Consider the following 15,921-nt stretch of genomic DNA (forward strand, 5'->3'; position numbering starts at 1 on the left):
CAGTCAGCTAAAAACAACTGCTACTGTAATTGACAGATACTGCTTGATTGGGAAGTCTTGCTGCTAACAGGTTTACATTTGTTTAACACACAGCTGGATCATGTCAAAAAGCAGCCCATCAAATGACAAGCATTGTCTTGTTGCAAAGCATTCTGTGATTTGTAATTACTTAACAGAACAGAAAGTAATTTGATGATGATAATATATTGTACTGCATAATGACATGACAGCTCACTCAGTAAAGAAAAATTTCAGGCTACTTACACTCTAATGCTATCAATTAAAAATATTAATTATCTTCTATTAATGTTAAGTATGCATGTGTATTTGCATGTATGGCTCATTGTAAAATTGCATTTTCATTCTTATTCTGCTATGATTCTGTGAAATTAATTTGGATCAGGTACTAATAAATAATCATGTAGAACTATAGCCTTCTTTCTTCACTGCAGAAGAGAGGAAGCCTCACAATTAAAATCTGTAAAGTGAAGATTGGTAAAATTAATGTAATTTATAATTGTTCTTGTAATCATTACTATGCTACGTCATTTTCAAGACTTATAGCAATTTTTAATGTGAAAATAAGGTGTCGTGGCTTTTTGCGCTTTCAATCAGACTATACTAACAACACTCAGGATGTAAATTAGATTTCCATAATGATTCTTCCTCTGTTATTCAGACAAACACACAAAAACAAAAATAATAATTAGAAATCTATTGTAGTAGTGGGGCTTTGTGAGAGAAAGCAAAGGCATGCTAAGACTGAAGTACAGATAATCAATTCAGCACACCTGCCCAAAATTTTCTGAGAAGAGAGTGCTTCTGGAACAAAATCTATAGGAGTCAATATCCCAAATATGGCAAAGAATCTGTGAATGACTTCTTTACTTCTGGCCTATAACTAGAAATATGAAAGAGGTTTCAGAAGAGAATAGGATGCAGTTAAAAGTCACCCTTTGCAGTGAACAAGTGTGGTTGTCTAGGGGATTGGTGTGTGTTGGCAAGGCTAAAAGAGCACAAAGTTTCAGAAGAGCCTTCAGTGGTGAAAGAAAAGCACAGTTTTGATTCAGGATCTAGTCTGAAATTTTATTTTGGGGCTTTATTCAGATTCATGCATGAATAGAATCACAGAATCACAGAATCACAGAATGGGTCAGGTTGGAAAGGATCACTGTGGGTCAGTTGGTCCAACATCCTTGCTCAAGCAGTGTCATGCCAGAGCACAGGATTGCATCCAGTTCCCAAATATCTCCAGTGAGGGAGACTCCACAGCCTCTCTGGACAACCTGTTCCAGTGCTCAGCCACTCACACAGTAAAGAAGTTCTTCATATTCAAGCGGGTCTTTTGTTGGACCCATCCTGGAACCCCATGTCTTTCCTGTACTCAGGAGCCCAGAACTGGACTCTACACTCCAGATAGGGTCTTGCAAGGACTGAGCAGAAGTGCAGGACCAACTCCCTCACCCTGCTGGCAATGCTCTTCCTGTTGTACTTTCTAAGGCTATCAGGTATCAGAGAAATGTACTTCAAGAAATCTGTTATCAGTCATGGCCGATGGCACATTATGAGTGAGATTTCTCTTTTCATATTGCAGAAACTCTCACAGGAGTAATATATTGTATTATTTTCTTTCCTGTAATATCTCAATTATGCTGGTAGGCTGTTTGCTCAAATCTGGCTTCATAACAAATATGTTTGAATATCAACACAGATTGAATGGACACTTTTACAGCCAATAATGTTCTGTGACTGAATAATTGCATGATAATGAATATGATGAATTCCTGTGACAATATCATTAAATAGGTAGACTTTTTTTGATCCTGTCTTGACTATCTAATTTGATAAGCAAATATGTAATTGATCTACTTGGTGAAAAATACCCTTTTTTAAAATTTGTATTTCTTACTGATGGTATTTAAAGTTCAGGAAATTGCTTATGGAAAGTTTCTTTTCAACAGGAAAACAGTATTTATGTTTTTCAGAATTTCAGTCGTAGACCCTCATGGTAGTCAGATAGAAACTATCATTTCTTGGAATTGTCTAAATCATCTCTTTTGCAAATGCAGTCCTTTTCTCATAAAACTTTTCGGCTGCAACTACTGAGACACCACCACTAAGGCAGCAGTCAGTTGTGGTGTTTTCATTTCTCAGGTGCTGCAAGGCAGCACACAGCAGGAAAGCTCAGTGCAACACTCCTCTGTGGGCTTGACACAGCCCGGAGTGAGAAATGTTCCCTGTGAGAGAGGAGTTTCTTTTTGGTCAGATCAAAGGACCCCTGAACCTTCAAAGCTACTGTTTGAGAAGAGCCCATAACAAACCTCTGGGGAAGAGTAACAAGACAGAGCAAACACACAGCAACCGTGTGTCCTCCTACCGACCAGTGCAGGGGGACCTCCTGAGTCAGGAGTGGGGGTTTTGTACATAGCTGCCCTCAAGCAGACCACAAAATAGCTTCAGTGGCCACGCCATCAGTATTCTAGTCAAACTCACACAATGTTCTCCATAATCCATGGCTTATTATTTCCCTGACATCAGAACTTTTTTACACTCCTAGTTTATAGAAAAAATGCTATTTAAAAAAAAATATAACTTAAAAGTAATTTTACGATAATAAGGATTTTTTAATCTGTCCAAAATACTGGGTACTGATATTTTATAGGCATGTCTTAGATATGAAGGCAAAATATTTTTCTACCCATATCACTGAACTGAAAGTGAGTTTTCTGGTTCGTATTTTGGGCTGTTGAATCTTCTATGTAGAATACATTTTTAAGGTATGAATAGAAAAGTCCAGTATAAAAAGCGAAAAATGGACAAGGAACAAGAAAGTCACTCTAAGGATTTCAGGTAGAACTCAGAACAGCCTAATAAAAAATTACAGCTTTGCCTAATATTTCTGTTGCTTTGAGACTTTTTAAAAAATTAATTTGTAACATAACTCATATTTTTCTTTGGTAAAATTGAATCCCTAAATTTTCAATGTTTTGGGTTATTTTTCTGCTGAAGAACATTGAGTGTGAAGCAGGACTCTTTGTTTGCAAGGCTTTGCACTGCTGGATTTCAGGACAATGCTGTTAGTGAAACCCCTGTTACCAGTCACATCTTGTATTACAGCTGAATTATCCTTTGTCTCAATGATGGCTCTTGAGTTTACAGCATGAGTAAATTTCAAGAGGGTACTCTAGTTTTAATAAAAAGAAAATGAATGAAGACTTTTAAAGGTACTCTCTTGATAACTGGATGGAACTTTTCTTAGAGGGTTGACAGTTTGCAAAATATTATATTTATGCTGTTTACTGTACTTGAAGAGAAAAAGAGAAGTGAATGCTTGGGATGACTGAAAATATTGTATTTACTCTCCTGTTGCAGGCATGGCTCATCTGAGAATCTTCATTTTAAACATACAATATAGTGCTGGCCCTTAAACTGGGTTCTTGATCTATAGAATTTCATATATTGCTACAGGAACTGAGCTTAGGGTATTGTATATAATATACCCTTCTAGGAAGAATGCAATTTTTCAAAGGAGGATAATTTGCTTTGCAAAAGCCTGATGGAGTAATAATTTTTACTGTATAAATGATCACTTGGAGTATGAGTCAAATCTGTAAAACAGTTCCTGTTATACAAAATTTGACCAGGTGTCAAATTTTTCTTACCTGGGTGTTTCTTCTTCAGATACACTGTTATATGCCTCAAGATATATATGGAAATCTCTCATTAAATCTTCAAAAGATTGGGTTAGCTGACCCAGCTTTTGGCTTTCACAGTACTATTCAATGTGGATGCTGTTTATGAGGGGGTTAATAAAGAATTTAGCCTTACAAGGTAGTGATCCATCAAATATTCTGTGCATAAAGTCCCAGTGTGCTTTGTTTGAAATAGTATGCATGAAGTTCAAACGACTTGGAGCTTGCTCTGCTCTGAAGTACTTTGCTTTTGTCTCCTTTACCTTTCATGGGGCCAGTGTCTCATTTGTTATATGCCAAGTATGGCTCCTAAGTGTCTCTTCTGGTGTAATGCTTTCTCCCTTTTCTCTGTTTTGGAGATTTATTTGGGCTTTCCACCTGACAGAGCAACCTTTTTTTAGTGGGGTTGTAACTAATCATGAGAGGAGTACCTGTACACAGTAGGAGAAGAGGATAGCAAATTAGCAACCCTGTCCTGTATTTAGTGAGGAAATAAACCCAAGTATAAACAGGGAAAGCTTCTAGATTCTGAATTACATAGAGAATTCCCTTTCATTTATGATGCATTGCTAAGACTGTGGTAATAGAGTTTCTGTTCCTCAGTGTTAACCTTGACTAGCAGTGAATTTTTCTAGATGCCAAGGAATTTGTCCAGCTTCTGACATAAATAGGAGCTGTTTAATTTATTCCTGCTTAATTTATTTAGCTTCCTGCAGCCCCATCGTGACTTGATTCTGAGCTTTCCTTGGGCAGGGAAGACTGCCAGAAGGAACTGAGCTGCAGTCTGATATTGAATATCCATCATTAAGAGAAAGGGAAACAAATTATTTCTTGTTGAAAGAAATAAATCTCTTCTTCCCTTTGGTGTTGGTTCAGCTACGTGGGTCTGTGGGGTGTACTGAGTGCCTGCCTTTTCCTCCTTGCTATCTTGTGTCCCAAAACACATTCACTTGCATCCTTGATGCAGCACCATCTTTGCTCTGAGTACAGTCTACTGACCTACACCAGTGAAGAGACTCAGCCTTTCAGCACTGCTTGTTGTAATAATAGAATTATTGCATTCATTTAGCATCTCTATGCAGCATTGTGTCAGGAACCAGCATTTTGGGTGTTGAAGACAAATGAAATAAGTTAAGAGAACAATATTTTTATATAGAGCTCATGACAAAAGGTAGGTTTAATTAGTCCCTGAAAGCTAGATCTAATTCTGCGAGCCCTTTGTCCTCTGAGTGAGTACTAGCAGTTGTTCAATTGCCTACATTCTCTCAGTTGACAGTACAATGACTTAAGTCATGAAGGGTTTTAAGAAATTAAATACATATTTAAATTACTAACTATTAAGATTAGCAAGTAGGTTTTCTTACAAAATAAAATTTCTCAGTCAAAACAAAAAACTCCCAGCAAATCAGTGAACATATAGTGCTGTGCTGTGGAGTCGTATGGGTAAGGAGTAGGAAAAACAGTAAAGGAATGACAAGTAAAATGAAGCTTTAGTAACCACATTAGCTCTTACATATGTCAAAGTTTAGCATACCCCCTTCCTTCCGTAGAGTTAAAGCTTTCCTTCTGAATTGAGAGTCAGTAGTCCATTCTAATGAAAAACAAGCCAGGCATATCCATGCCAGCTTTAAAGTGCTGCTTTACAGAGAGTCAAGTCAAAGGGATCAGACTTATGTTGCTTTGAACACCAACAGAAGACAAGCAAACCAGAATTAGTCATCAAATTCTCAACTGTAGGCAATGGAGACCAATGAGTACACTTAGAAAACAGTTTATCTGGACTATTTTAGGTATTCATTTTAGGATGGAATTTATTTATCCTTAAACATCCCTATATCTTCTCACTGTCTATAAAGTGAAATGAGTCACACGCATCCTGCCTGCTTATGTGAAGTTCATTACAACTTTCTTGGTTTACAAATGCTTTAAAACTCTTTCACTCTGCCATTGCATTATAAAAATGATGACCGAACAACCAACTCACTGAAATAATTTATCAGCACTGATAAAATAAGGTACTAATAATGCAGCATGAATGTTAGAAAAATGTCTAAATCTCAAAATTTCCTTTTGTCTTCTTCCCTATATTTTATAGTTCTCAATGAATATTCAGTGAATGACTAATAATTGTTAAAAAAACATAACACCTTGCCTCTCAGAATAAAAAAAAATTACAGAGTAACACTGAAGAATTATGCTTATTACTATCATTAAAGTCTAGATTCAAAATACTCATAGAATCATGGAATGATAGAGTGGTTTGAGCTAGAAGGGGACTTAAAAGATCTAGATGTAATTTCACCTTCTCTGCCTTAGGCAGGGACACCTTCCACTTGACCAGTTTGCTCAAAGCGCCATCCAGCCTGACCTTGAACACCTCCAGAGATGGGGCATCCACCACTTCCTTGGAAAATATGTTTCAGTACCTTGCCACTCATAGAGTGAAGAATATTTCTTAATATCTAATCTCAAGCTACTGTCTTTGAATCCATTGTCCCTTTCCCTGCCACTATATGCTATTGTAAATAGGCTCTCTCTACCTTTCCTGTAAGTTTCCTTCAGGTACTGGAAGGCTACAATTAGGTCGCCCTGAAGCCTTTTCTTTTCAAGGCTGAACATATTTGACATAGTATTTTTGGAGGTGAAATTGAAGTACCAAGTATGTATTGCCAGCCTCTTGAATGAGCTACAAGAAGTTGTTGGAAAGGACACAATTTCTGTCCTGCTGCCCAGAGCATAAATGATCACAGTAACACTTATTCAGAGAGAGAAACTAATTGATTTCACCTCATGCAAAAGGATAAATGACCTGGAGTGATGGTTTGGCTTGCTATAGTTAAGAAGAATATTCAATCTAATGAACACACTGTCATGCTATTTATGTACAGAGAGGTAGTTCTTCAGGCACTGCACAGTTGTGAAAAACCACTACATACAACACTGGAGGTTGATTTGTTTATATAATGGATTAAGGCCTTTGAAGGTACGTTTTACATCATTACAATGTCAAAATGTCATTCAGCCTTGGACCAAAGAGATTCAAATATGTTTTTTGATAATTGTGCTGTGCTAAGTTTTACTCTTGGAAACTGTGTGTGTTTAGTTATGGTTGACTTCTGTGCATAAGGCAAAAAAGCCAATTTGTGTCTTTGGAGTTGCATAGGGCACTTAAGCAGATGAAATATGGCTTATATGCTAGAACCACATCCTGCAACTGCAGCATTCTGTACTGGCATGCAGTCTGCTGCTTTCACTGCAGCCTGACTGGAGGAGGAAGCAAGACAGCAAGGTAGGTCCAAAAGTCATTGTTAGCTCCCAAGGTTCCCTAGGACCACCTGTACTCTCAGTCTACATCCATGCTACTTGCAGTAGAGGGGAACTACTGTCAGTCAGCAATGATCCTCCCTCTTATCCTTTCCCCCTCAGAATATCAAAAACAAAAGCTGCTGCAGTTAAGAACTAGGACGTGGAGTGATGTTCAAATCTTATTATAATCAGAATAGCTGCTGTTAATATTAAAAAATCATGTAGGGATATGTGAAAATAATAAAAAGTCAAAATTTATGATTTACAACATTTATTTAAAAGCCGGAACAAGTTGGATTTTTTTACTTTTCCAGATTTTATCAGGAAAAAAATATTTTTTTTCCTTCTGTTCTAATTCTACACATCTGAGAAGAATATATAATTATAAATGACTCAAATAAGTAGCTAGAACCCGATTTCAGAAAGTTTAATCACCTCAGTTTCCTACATTATAATTTTTCATATATGATGATAATTAGTGTATCTGTTGATCATCAGGGCAATGAACAACAGATGCATCTTTTGCTCATAAAATTGAAGTGAAGAAATGCAGATAATGAGGAAAGTATCTTTTAAAAATGTATTTCTGTTCAAAATAGAGATAAGCTCACCTTTTTGTGTTAAAATCAATAGGTGTTCTAGTGTTAGAAATATTTCTGTTTATTTAATTATTACAAATGCCCATCCAAGCTGTTTTCAGAGAGATTCAAAGGCAAGGCAGTTAGCCTTTCATTTCTTTGTACTGAATGCACTTTCTTACCCACCCACATTCAGCAAAATAAAAAACTACTTTACTCATCTCTTTCATCTCTATATACCACTGTGTACTTGCTGTGCAGTGTTATTGAGAAGATGGCCTATAAATTCTAGTTCCAGGGTTTTAATTGCTGAGAGTCTGCAGATTCTCACAGTCCAATAAAGATCCCTTGGACTTGCCTTAATTTGACTGATATGTCTCATAATATAAAAGAAATCTGTCTGTTCCACCTTAATTCCCCTTATTTATATAGAAATATGATACAGACACATATATCTATCTACCATATATATATGATATTCCAAAATATTTTAAAAATATGCTGGCTTTTTTCACTTCAACTTGCTGAACAGCGTCAAGCAGAGATAAAAATGAGGACAAAAAATAAAAGATCATGTAGAACAAAAAGCCTCATTTATCAAGTCAGAAAATCCAGTCCTCCTAAAGCTGGTATTATGCCATTTCTAAGCTAGTTCTCATACTTAAGTACCAAAAGGTCATTTTCTTGAGTACTATCTGAAGTCTCATCTTTTAATCTTGACTGTAAATTTTTATGGGTATTTAACCTGTGCCAAGAATGTGACATTTAAATCAGCAGAGGTTTCTTATTTTGATCCCCTTCTTGTACAGCTTTTACAAAAAGTACCTTAAAGCATTAGTGTCACATATTCCTCATGTGAGAGAGAGACTGGCAAATTTATGAGGACATATACACTCTCAGTCAGCAATTGATTGCGATTAAAATGGGCAAAGTATGTTCACACAGATGTGGCATTCAGACTAAGCAGACTGTACAGATGAACTGCTCTACCAGAGAGTTCATTTTAAAGCTGTTATTATACATTCTTTCTGTGATTTCAAAGAGTTTGATGTACAGCAACAGATTTATTATTTTTGGTGGTTTTGTAAATCCTACACATATAGCAACGCTATGTGTAGTTCTGTTTTAATATAGTTAGGAATAAAATAAAAAAAAAACAGGAAAAAGCCTCTTTTTTATATAATTTTCTTTTTTTCAAAATATCTTCAAGCATTTTACAAACGTAAAACAACTTTGAGAAAAGTGCTTTAAGGCTGATTGCTTTTAACAATTCTACAGGCAGAGAAATGCAGACCCAGGAAACTCCATAATTTTTGTCAAGAGCAGAAAAGATGTGGCAGCTCATATTTCACTGCAGTCTAGCAAGTTGAGAGTACACCTCTTCTCTGGCACTCCTGAGAAATCTATGAAAAAGCCAAGAAAGCCTCTGGCATTTTTTTTCACTCCTGCAGCTGCTAGTTTAAAGTACATTAAAACCCTCTCCTGCATGTGTATATCCATGTGTATAGCAACTACTCTCCAAACCCCCTACAAACAGCTGCATAGAAGGATGCACAGAGAAGGATTTGGGAGAAGTCAGTATTGCATAGCAGAACTTCTACTATATGATGAGTTTATGTCTTTCTTTTCTACACAGATTCCCAGATTTTAAACTAGCAGGTGCCATGTGATAATCTGGCCTGATTTTTTACTGAGATGTTCCAGCTCATCAATAGGAATTTTAGGGCTGGAGTAATGATCTAAGCTGGAACTGGAATCCTCCAAACCATCTGTGTCAGAGACTGCTGGACCAGAGCACAACAGTTAGAGATCTGATGAATGCGTGGGCATGTCATCCCACAATATGGCACCCTGAAGGACTACACGGAGTACCCAGTGATTAGGCAAAAAGAAGACATTCTGGCTTTAAATCCCCTTTCTGCCTTTTTAATTTTTTTTTTTATTTTGTTGTTGTTATTTTTATTTTTTTGTTTGTTTTTGTTTTTTGTTTTGTTTTGTTCTGATATATTCCCTCAACCCCAGCTGGCACTGTGACTGCTGAGTGCCCTACAAGGAGAAATCTTAAAACCTGAATCAAAAAACTTAAGATAAGATTCATTGTGCATGTCCATATCTGGGCCATGTCACCTAAACTCCCCTCATAATCAATGAAGAGACACTTGCATGATGCACTTGCATAAGCACTTGCATGATGTGACTGATTACAGCATGAAGCTGGTGTCTGAAATATGTCAGATGAATCACTGCTTTTTTATTTTCCCTGATTATAAAAGGAACCTAAGATGAGTCACCTAGATTCAGACATCTGCATTGGTGATTTTTGGTTAGGTGGGTTGAATCCCACTCAGAGCTACTTCTGAGGTTGGCAGACTGATTTCTGACAAATTTAATATGTGCAGATGAGCAGAATTGTCACCTTCATGTGTTAGAAGTATAGAGGAACCTATCTCTGAGCACAGGAAACTAACATGGACAGTTACCATTTGCATTCAGTGGAGATGATTGACAGGTCAAAGTAAAACATTTGGAAAGCCTGATTTCCCAATGTTACTGTAACAGGGACACTACAGTACTGCACTGCACTAGAGACACTGCATATTAACTGTGAAAAATGACATGTTGACACTCATTCATTGACAGAAATAAGAATCACACAGAAGTGTTTCCATATAGGATAGACAGAGACCCCCTGAATTCCTGTGAAAAAAGAGTCCTGAATTCCTTGAGATCTAAGAGGGAAAAAAAATTCACTGCACAAAATTAAACTCCTAAAGAAAAGGGTGGTTTTTTTGTTGTTTTTGTTTTTGATTTTTACCATAAACTGATCCTTATACAATTTACATATGTATTCATGACTTGATGCTTCTGTGGAAATCACTAGAATTTTTTGCACCTATCACAGGACTCTGGTTATTAGAAATGTTTTCCAGTATCACAAGCATTTCAGCACTGACTTTGCTGGCTTACCTCCCATTTGTTTCCATTCCTGTGTTTTGTCACAAATTTATAGCATCTCTATGACTGTAATTTTTTCAGCACTGGGTAATACGAAGTGGCTTTTATTGCATCTATTAATTTTCTACCATTTTCTCCATTTCCTATATTTTATTTGACATATTAGATTATTTATGAACTGCTTCTTATTGACATTTACTTTAATCTTGTTTATTTCTCTGCTTTACTTTCATTTTGGAAAGAGCTCACCTGGTCAGGTCTAAAGGTACCTATACCAAATGATTATGAGCACACATAAAGACAGCTACTTTTCAGCCACAGAGTAATAGATGCAAGTGAATGGATCACAACAAATAATCTAGTCAATAGGGTAGATTCTCTTTTTTCTCACAGTTATTGAGCAAATAACATGTTAAAAACATAATATCCTGCAGATTGATAGGTTTGGAAATTTGAACAGCCCTGCTTGACAAATAGTGGCCAAGTTAAGTTATTCCTGTTCCTTTACTCAATAAGCAAGCTCACTTTTCCATAGGCCTGCATTTCCCCTCTTGTCCCCAGTGTGCAGGGAACAAAGTGTGCACTTTAATTTGGACAGGTGGCTGCAACACAGGTTGCTGCAGTTCATACCTTTAGCCCCAGACATGTTCATTCAATAACTGAGGTGGTGCTTTTATATAAACACAGTGTAGCACAGAGGCTTCTAAGGGCAAAGCTGTGGCTTGATTTCAATGATTCCTCAGAGATGCTGCTCTGAAAATTGTTTTCCATGTACTTTTCTGGAAATGAAGTGAAGCCTTTGTGAAGAAACAATGCAACACAGAAAGAAAATAGGTAAATTAATCAACTTCTTGCTTAAAAAAACTCATCAATTTTTTGCACAATTGGAGTAATTCCAATGCGGGTCTTGTCATTCAAGAATGGAATTAATTTTTTCAAAAAGACCCCAAATACCTGTTTTATTAAAGAAAATAAAACTCCCTATTTCTTTGTAATGATTAAAATACATTAAAATACATAACCTCATTTTTGGTATTAATTGATAAAACTGATTGAAGGGAGTCTTGGAGCTGCTTTGCAAGGATCTGCTTTTAAATTATAGTCTAAGGCATGGACTGTGCCTGCTTATGAAAAGGGTGATGTTTTCTGTCAGACTTCCTGTTGGGTAACAAAAAGAAGAATGACAGATGATACGAGACTTTTGATGTTCCATGTTTCAGTCCTGTGTCCTATAGACTGTGGATAACAAAGGGACTGGCAGTGAGACTTTGAGCAGTTTGGGTTGAGATGACCTTGGCCATGATATTTGAAAACATGGTACATGGTTGTGTGTTGGTAAAAGGATGGGAAGGAGATGGGAGGTTTACCTAGCTCACCGTGCACCTGGTGGAATAAGGGTTGCCATTGATAAACTGACAAATATGTAAATACTCCAGTTAAAACTTGGTCAAAGACAAAAGGTTTAAATACATGCTATTGGTGTTTTACAATGCAGATCAAAGAAGGCAAATGTTTAACAGCTTTCAGAGGCCTGAACTCTGTAATTCTAAATTAATATTAAAAAAAAAAAAGATTTTTGCCATTTAATTTCTGGCAAAATTCCTGGTTCCTTTTATTTTAAAAAAATATATTTTATTTTCCAAAAAGAAAAGGAAGAAGAAATAGTAAAAAAATATTTTTGCTCTCTCTTGGTTTACTTTCTAAATTCTAGTTTTGATATTTGATTTGTTTCAGTGGGAATGATGCGTGGCCAAAATATGGTGCTCTCTGCATGGGCATTTTCCTGGTTATACAACCTCATTACCTTTCTGTTCATCACCTTCTCTCACATCAAGCAGCACCTGATGCCCTGCTGTAGCCAGGTGTGCCCAGCGTTGTGCCTGCCTGCTCAGGGTCAGTCCTGGTATCCCATACTACCCTGCCCTTGAGACACAGCTCTTCATTCTCATTGTTAATCCCAGATAATAAATAACAGCCTTGAAACAATAGTTTTTTATTTTCTCATGACAGATATTCTCTGTGCCAGTGCCTGAAAATGCATACCATGTGCTAATCTACACCAGAAAGCCTTTTTGGAGGTCATATCTTTTACAAGATGGAAAGCAGAACTCAGATAACTGCAGAATTTCAACCCTTACAAAGTCTTTTAAAGTAAAAATATTGATTTGATCAGCACTTTTTTTTTGTTCCCATGCAAAGGTTGCATCATTCATCATGATGTGAAATTGAAGCAGAGAGGCTTTTTCTCAGGGAAGCCCTTTTTATATGACATCGGAATTCAAACTGGAAACCTTCCAGATGGCTGGTTCTCTCAAAGCCACCAAATTTCATGGGAAGACAGTAATTATTTTGGAATGTATAAAACATCAGCCTTTAAACAAAGAGGATTGCTAATGTAGCTGGCTTTGCCAAAATTTCAGCTGGCCTATATCCAGCTGACTCACCTCTCTGGGCAAACATACCCCAGTAATGATTATATGTTTCAACGTTGTAAAATTGTGGACACCTATCTAGGGTAATTAAACTGAGGTTGTTCATAGCCTTATCTGCTGCTATTGAAAATTTAGAGGCATGTCATAGGAAATAATGTGTCATTCTGAGTCTGTACAACCTAAAAGGGAAGGTTCTGCTCTCATGAGCAATTCCATAGTACTGAAGTCTTTATTATCCTTTGAATATGTTCCATGTTTAGGCCCACAGAACCCTTTCCTGAAATGAGGACTATAGAAATGCCATCACCTTTGTGCTTGGATTATAATTGTCTCTTCATTGGTGAAAGTTTCAATGAACTTTATGCCACTTCTGTAATGGAAGCAGAAGCATGGACTATAGATACAGAGTAAAACTGACTTATGAAATAATTTAATAATATAAAAATTATGGTAAAACTAATTGAATAATACAGACAACTGATAAAATCTGATTAAATATATCTTATTCAGTTAATTTTGTTGTTCCTGTGTCAGTCTCATTTAGAATATTTGTTGTATTCTATTCCATTATTATATGCTTCAGAGCTGTAAAAAGCTGTTCACTGACTATTTCACCACTTTTATATCAATTTATTCCAAGAACCATATAATTTCTTATTAAATCACTTAGCTAATGCAAATAGTGCAGCAATTGCACTATTAAGTGTTTACTTATTTGACACCAGAGTAGCTCTAGGATCTTTGCACCTCATCGGGAGAGCTCAGTGCTACCAAAGAATCTGAATGGTTGTGGCTATTGGAATTCATTTGACAAAACAATTTCTGTTTCAAGGTTATCTAAGTTTCCATTAACATTAACTGAAGCAAATGAGTTATGGGAAAGGAGAGGATCAAACTTTCATCCCTGCACTAACAGCTGAAGTCAGAACCAAAATTAAAATTAGAGTTTCTTAGATTTTTCTTTTTGCTTTTGTTTTTGTGTGTGTGTCTCCATCTGCACTTGCTAAAGAGTAGAATCCAAACTTGAGAGGGCATGATAATAACCAACATAGTGAGCAGCACCTTAAACCAGCACTGCACAGCCAAGGAGGCTAACCAGCAAGAAATACTAAGTAAAGCAGGGAGTTGAAAGTTGTCCCTGATTATATATTTGGATTGGGAAGCTGCACGTTGTTTGTCTTAATCTAAAATTCCTAATAGCACCTGACCATTAATTGAGGATATGCAATATATGCAAGTTAAAATGAAATTCAACTGCTCCATATTAAACATTTGCACAAACTTATGCTACTTTGAAAGTGGAGCTGAGTGAATGATTGGGTTTTTGTCAATGAATGAAAAGAATGGAAAAATGAGATCCATTTAGATCAACAAGATATTGATTCTTGTAATCCCACTGCATTTCTGCCTTACTGGAGAGATTAAAAAGGGAAGCTCCGTCCCACTGCTAATTTAGTAAAAACTTATGGCAGAGCTCATTAAAATGGATACACTGTTTAAAAGATATAAGAATAGGATCAAAAGCAGAGGTTATTATAATTTAAAAATAATCCATAGTATGTCATCAGTTACTTTTCAGATCAAGGTTGAATAGCCATTTTAGGACAAAAAAGGGAGCCAGCCACCTATTGTGCCAATTGTTCATACTCTGCTTAAGGGGATATCTACTCACAGATTTTGACTGGGAAAAAAAAAAATCATTCATTAAAAAAAAATCAAAACAAAATCTCAGAAATCTATAATGAAAACTTAAAGCTATTAGATATCTTCCACAGAAAGACAACCTGCTAATATTGTAAAATGAGAAATGAGTGGCATGCTCAGACAAGGTCGTTAAAGAGGTGCCAAAGCACATTGCTGGATACCCTGATCCCATAGTCCAGAATTTTGGTTCACAGTTTGGGTCAAACTCTGATTCTCTCCTATTTTATGGGTTGTCAGAACATTGGCAAACATGACAGCTAGGAGCTATTATCCTTGCATTTTAAAAGAAATAAAATGTGACGGTTCCCTTTATCACATTGATTATATTTTTCTCCTTTTCTGTAACAAAGGGAAGTGCTTTTACTTTCAAACCTGATGGTGTCAAAATAATCTTGGATGTTTTACTTAATTTAAAGAGAAAAAGGTGCAAAGATGAGTGCATATATCCCTAGGAATTTTTTTAAAAAACTTTGCATATATCCTTCATTACGTATGACAGTAAAAAATCTTGCAAACTACAAATCATACAGACTCACAGACTCTCATAATATATGTTACTCAGTTGCATACCTATATCTAATTTTACATTTTATTATTTGAATTACAGCAAAAATAATTTGCTAACACTCATTTAGGTTTTAATAGGGTTTTTATTAAAATAGATCTGCAAATTCTGTCATTTTTATATGAAGTTAAAATCAAGGCCAGTGAAGGAGAGGGAATATATTGTATTGCCCTGGGATATATGCTGCTTTGAGAGATGATTTGTTCTCTAGTGATATCTTATTCTTGTCTCACTGCACACAGTCAGCTAGTGCATTTCATCCCCTGAGGATCCCAGAGTTACTCACTCACATCCATCCAGTGTCCTCTGTGATCTGATACTGATCACCAACAGTAACTAATGGCAGCTACTTCACTGAAGCATAGGTGTTGCCATGATCAGCCTACCCAGGTGTTCATCAGAAACTTATCTGCCCACATCTAATTAAAAAGGATCTGTAAAATGAAGACTTGTAATTGCTGTTAGCTGTAGAAGCTAACTCCCTGGCAGATACTGTCAGATTCCAGAATAATCAGATTCAAACAGAAATCTCTTGGAACTGACTATTAAAATACTTTTGTTTTATGCTTTAAATAAGGGAAATATATCAACCTCTCTTAATAAGTAATATTTACTCCTTATAAACATCATGTTCCTGTATCCACAAAGCAAAAAGAAAAAAAAATCTGGTCCCTGGTACCATTCAGGAA

Source organism: Cinclus cinclus, chromosome 4 (genome assembly GCF_963662255.1).
Source record: "Cinclus cinclus chromosome 4, bCinCin1.1, whole genome shotgun sequence".
NCBI classification, from domain to species: Eukaryota; Metazoa; Chordata; class Aves; order Passeriformes; family Cinclidae; genus Cinclus; species Cinclus cinclus.